The sequence below is a fragment of the Pollicipes pollicipes genome, unplaced genomic scaffold, assembly GCF_011947565.3.
Source record: "Pollicipes pollicipes isolate AB1234 unplaced genomic scaffold, Ppol_2.1 Scaffold_3087;HRSCAF=3621_pilon_pilon_pilon, whole genome shotgun sequence".
Lineage (NCBI taxonomy): Eukaryota > Metazoa > Arthropoda > Thecostraca > Pollicipedomorpha > Pollicipedidae > Pollicipes > Pollicipes pollicipes.
This window is the reverse complement of record NW_023596225.1, coordinates 41,987,180-41,992,482: the sequence shown is the minus strand read 5'-3', so window position 1 is coordinate 41,992,482 and position 5,303 is coordinate 41,987,180.

Here is a 5,303-nt window from a genome sequence, read left to right as displayed (position 1 = left end):
CGCTCGGCCGCCTCCTGTGGCAGCACGGTCAGGCTCTGCGCCCGGCCTGCTCGGCCGAGACCGCCGCGGGCTGCCGCCTCCGAACGGCCGCGGGTGACGCCTGGCGGCGGCGACTCGGAGCTGGCACGGCCGTCTGGTGGGCGTCCAGACCCGAACAAGACCGGGGGTGAGTCGAGACCGCACTCGAGCGGACTGTCCGGCTCACCTCCTCTCTCCGCCGCCGCGGACCAACTCCCTGCGACCGACGGTTCGACTCCCTCTGGTGGAGCGTGTGGTCGGAGGCCACAGGGGAGCGGCAGCACCCGACCAATCCCGGCGACACCGTCGGCAGAGTCGGAGTCGGACTGTGTACCAGAGTCGCCGTCCTCAGCGGCGCCGTCGTCCGGCGCCTGCTGCCGGCCAGCTCCGCCGCTGCCGTGCGCCGGCCGGAGTCGCGTGTGGGCCGCCGTGGACGGCTGCTCGCTGCCGAGCCGCCGTCCGTCACTGTCCGATGGCGTGGGAGGATCACACAGCCGAGGCGCGGCGTGCACTGCTCGAATTAGGGCCCGTCCTCCCACGGGCGGCAGCTCGCTCGCGCTCGGGGTCTGACCCGTTACTGACGACTCACTGTCACTGAGATGCTCGCGCGCCGCGCGGGAGTCGTCTTGTTCCGTGAAACTGATGTCACAGATGCCGCCGGGAAGTTCAGCACGTAGCCGCGATCCCGAGAACGCGGCGTCTGACGAATCACAGTCTGAGATGAGACCACTGGGAGACCGGTCAAGCCGTAACTGGTCCGCCTGGTTCGCCGACCAGATCGACTCTAGTTCTACAGCGATAAGCCGGCTATTGCAGCTCGCATCACGTGACTTCTTGCGCCGCTTCGGCTTGACAGGAAGTGCGTCGTTCCTGGACTTGGCCGGTGGGAGGGGCGGGACCTCTGTCTCGTCGTCCGCCGGTGCGCTGGCGGCGGCGTCCGCTCCGCCGGCGTCGTGTCGGCTCGGAGGGCTGCGCTGCTGACGCGCCTCGTCGGCGCCGGCGGTCAGACGGAGCGCTGCCGGGCGACGTCTGGGCGGCGGCACCGGGCCCTGGGCGGCCGACGGAGCGGCGCGGGCCGGCTGCGGAGGCGGACTGCTGCCTGCCGCCGCCTGCTGACCGGACGCCGGCCGGTCGGCCGTCTGGCCGGGCCCGCGCCGCCGCCGCGGGCCGCCCGCCCTGTCCGGCCCGCCCCGCGCCCGCCCGCCGCCCGCCGCCCATTCGCCCGAGGTGACGTCACATGCGCCCGGCGCCGGCGCCGATTGGCGGCTCGGGCGGTGACGGCAGCGCTGCAAGAGAACGGGCGCAGGTGAAGTGAACCGTCATGCCGGGGAGTGGCTCGAGCGAGGTGAACTGGCCGCGGGCGGCGGTTAGTCACTGCAGACAGCGGTCCGGCCCGGCGGCGGCGTTCAGCGCGACCGCATCACGCTATCACAGCGACCAGCGGCGCGGAACGTCCCTGCGCTGCTTTGCCTATCAATCAGGCCATCGCGGAGATCCTTGTCAGCGGCTGTAACTCGAATACGCTGTCAGACATCGTGAGAAACTGACACGTGGTGAGGTGGCAGCTGATGTCACCGCGATGTCATGCTTTAAAACCTGGCGTTTAGATCGCTTCACATTGTCATGAGATGGACAATGTGAAGCGATCGTGCAATATCGTGCACGAGATGGGACATAGAATGGGGAAGCTACATCGCGAACACAGACAGCAGGCCGCACCATCTGAATCGCACTCAGCGATCACGATTTTCAACCCATTGTGTTAACAGCCGCGTCCGTCGTCGCTGCACCGCAACCGTGCCTGGTGGTTCGGTCTGACCGATCGGCCGTGATAGCATTGTCGGCGCCGTTCCGGAATCTGCGGATCCGTGACATGACGGGTGCAGGCGAAACGGGCGCCGCCGCGGGCGCATCAGCCGAGCGCGCCCGGCCGGCCCAGCGAGAGGGGAATGCGGTCCACGCCGGCCCTGTCGATGCCTTGACCCGAATCGACCGGCTCTGGCCGGCCGGCACGACGGCCGGGGCTTGCTGGCCGCCCTCCGCCTCCCTCCCCCTCCCTGTCCCGGGCGGCCCCACCCGCCCCGGCCGAGCAGCGCCGCCCCGCACGACCCGCTGGGTCCAGCGCCAGGTCCGGCGTGCTGGCTCCTGTCAACTGCCGATCAGACACGCCCACACAGAGAGGAAAGAGAAAGTGGGGTGGTGGCTGCCAAATTCGTCCGAGTACAAGTGGGGGCGAGCAAAACCCAGCGATTGGCAAACACAGCACTGCTGCAAATGAATGCAGCATCAGGCATCAGCAACAAAGGTGGACCGAGGCAGTCGATCGCGACGGAGCGCAAGGTCGTTGTTTGATTGGAGGTCACCCTCGGGTCGGCTCTGACTAGTCTGAGTCCCCAGTCTCAAAGAGAGAAGCGTTACCGCTTGCGTGACGCCTCGCTGGCCCGGGCACGCGCTGCCGGGTCTGTCTGTGGACCGCGGCGAAGCGGCGGGTGCGCCGGGTCCGCCCGCGTGTCGTCGCCGGTGACGCCCGGACGTCATCGGCGATCGATCGTCCGGCTCGCCGGGGCCAGAGGGCCGTGTGCCGACGTGCCAAGGCGGCCGGATTTCTGGCACACCGCGCCGCGGCGGATTCGCCACCGGTCCAACGGCGGGAGGGGAGGCGCCGGCGACTGCAACGCCCGGCGGCGTCGGAGCGGCGACTGCGACGAGACACAGGAGCGGAACACGAGCGCGTCGGCAGCGTCGCGGCACCGGCGGACGGCGGGAGACCTTGGTCTCGGCCAGGCGGCCGGGCCTGCCCGCTCGGAGGCCGCGTGACCTGGGGCGTGACGCTGCCACGGCTCGAGGAACGAGCTTGCTTTATGTGCACGAGGCTGGGCGGAAGGCAAGAACACGGTAGTGACCACTTGACCTTCAGCTTGACCACTTCAGCTGGTAAGAAAGCCACTGCAACATGACTTTCAGCAGGTGGTGTGCGTCATGCTTTGCCGGTGACGGTCCTTTCGCTCGTTCACCCTCTGCCAGTGGAATCGGAGTTCAGAGGATAAGAGGGCCCCGAGCCAGCCAGCTCAGCCCGCTCGGCCGGCAGGGAGACCGCTATTCCGTGAGATGCTCTCCCTCTCTCCGCTAGCAGGGGACCGAGACCGGTGGAAGTCCCCACTCCCCGCTGAGCAGCGTTGGCAGGATGACCGGCGCACCAGCGCAGCTCCTCCGCGTCATCCCAGCAGCGACAGCAGCTGAGCGCGCGCGCGCGAGCCGGCGCGGGGGCGGCCGGCCGGCCGGGACGCCTCCGCCCCTGTTTACGGCGCGCGGCCGGTGGCTGACCGGGCGGCGCGCCGGGTCGGCCGCTGACTCAAATCGGCCATTAGCGCCGGCCCAGAGGTCAGCGGCCAGCGACCTCGGCCGCAGGAACCCAGCCGCAGCCGCGAGACGGACCGGCCGCCGGCCGGATGCCGTGGAAGCTCGATGAACGGCGCCGTTGCGTCCGAAGCGCCAGCGTGGCCAGCCGAGCAACGGTGAAAACAATTGGGCGTAATTGCTAGCGCCTGCCGTGTTGAAATTGGGCAGTCCCGGAGGTGACCGCAGGGTCTGTTCCGAGAGAGCCGACCTCATGCTGCGTTCCGCCTGTCGGTGTTTTGCTCTCTGCGGGGCCGGTGCGTGGCGCGGAAGAGGAATGGGCCCAGCGGTGTCGGTGGAGAGTCGGCGCCGCTCCACCCACCGCCGCCCGGCGCCATATTACCGCACGGGTGGAGCCGTCCGCACGCGTAGACGTCCGCCACAACAAACGGAGCCCTTTGTCCGGCTACAGGCTCGCCTTTCCGCTCTACATACTGTGGCGGCGGCGGTGGCGGCGGCGGCGGCGGCGGCGCTGGAGGTCTGGAATGCAGTGTCACAGGCCGGGGCGGGGCGCCGAAGCGCCGTCCGCCCCGGCGCCGCCACGACTGGGGTCACCTCTGCCGCCCACCGCCGCCGCCGCCGCCGCCGCCGCCGCCGCCGCCCGGTGTTCCATCAGCATGCAGGTCGCTGCCACCGCCGAGCCGCCACGCAACGAGGAGGGGGACACGCAGGGTCTGTCGGTCGCACGCGCCGGCGATGTACGGGAGGGCGCGCTTGGAGGCTAGCGCCGTGTGGGGCAGACGCTACACGAGCCTGAAGCCGGCACGCGTGGGTGAGCCGGCGCTCAGACGAGCACATGCCGGGCAGATAAAGCTGACGCAGCGCGGGAGGCAGTTGCAGGACAGCATGACCATGTAAGGTGGCTGAGTGGACCGTAGTTGGGCCAAGGAGCCCAGAGCTACAGTGATGGTCTCTCCTGAGGCGGAAGTTGTCTGAAATCGTTGGGGCGTGGGCGTCGGAGCGAAAGGTCTGGGTTCTATTCTTACCGCAGACAGAACTTTCACCGGCCCCGATTTTCCACCAGGGTGTGCGAGGTAATTGCATGCTTCGAGAGATAAGATAGCGATCCTTCTACAATACCTAGTTCCAAATAGGCTGATAGACCGGGTGCAGGAAAAAACAAAAGTCTGACAATACACGCAGACGAGCCCAAAATCGTACCACCAAACGGATCCGGGGGAGAGGGGGGTTGGCTGGACCGGTCCAGGCGCGGGCGAACCGGGACCGGCACAGCATGGGACCAGCTGGGGCGATGCCGCCTGATAGCGAGCGGCGCCAGGCAAACAATGGTGGCGTCGGACGACCGGGAGTGCCGCGCCGCCGCCGCCGCCGCCGCCGCCGTCGCCGTCGCCGCCGCCGGCACCGCCGCCGTGACGGGACCGGCCACCGGTCCGGCGCCCGATATGTGGCGAGTTAATCACGGCTGACCGCGCGTCAGCCTGTCCGGACGGCGCCGTGTCGGGCAGGGTCTGGGCCGCGCCGCGACAGCCAAGGCGCCGATGAGGGTCTCCAATGACGGTCCGAGGGAGGGGGCGTCACCCGCGCGGGTGAAGGGAAACGGAAAAAACGGTGCGGGCGGTACACTCAGCTTGAGAAGACTGAGTTGAGTTTCGAGCGTCTTCAGATAATGGGATTACTCCTGCTATGACGTGATTAATGACTGCACAGCGAGAGCCAGCATGAATTGCATGGATAGCAAATGCAAGTCAACAAATCACCGTGCACTTCAGCGGTTCAATTTATCACAGAACAGTCTCGTCAAAAGACAAGACAGCACACGAGCCATATGAAGCTGCGAGGAGACGACTGAAGCAGACTGCCTGACGACTGGAGCGGACTGCCTGACGACTCAAGCGGACTGCCTGACGACTGGAGCGGACTGCCTGACG